Here is a 409-nt window from a genome sequence, read left to right as displayed (position 1 = left end):
GCACACCTGAGCGGGACACAGCCCTGCACACCTGAGGGGGACACAGCCCCGCACACCTGAGGGGGACACAGCCCCGCACACCTGAGGGGGACACAGCCCCGCACACCTGAGGGGGACACGGCCCCGCACACCTGAGCGGGACACAGCCCTGCACACCTGAGCTGGACACGGCCCCGCAGCCCCGCGCGCGCGGGGCAAGTCCAGATGTGCTTCCAGCTGCCCACGGATTCCTGAGCGCTGCGTCAGCGCCCAGGGCGAACTCGGCACAACCTGCCTCCTGCAGGAAGAGATTAGCGACCAGGTGAGGCAGAGGGAGGCAAACAGACCTCCCCAGGGGCACATGTGCAGGGAGGGAAGGGATGTGGGAACGTGACTGCACCGCCAGCCAGGTTCCGGGGAGCACCGAGGG

This window comes from Lepidothrix coronata, unplaced genomic scaffold, assembly GCF_001604755.1.
Source record: "Lepidothrix coronata isolate B3197 unplaced genomic scaffold, Lepidothrix_coronata-1.0 Scaffold197, whole genome shotgun sequence".
Lineage (NCBI taxonomy): Eukaryota > Metazoa > Chordata > Aves > Passeriformes > Pipridae > Lepidothrix > Lepidothrix coronata.
The sequence above is the reverse complement of the archived record's forward strand: the minus strand, read 5'-3'. Positions refer to the sequence as shown.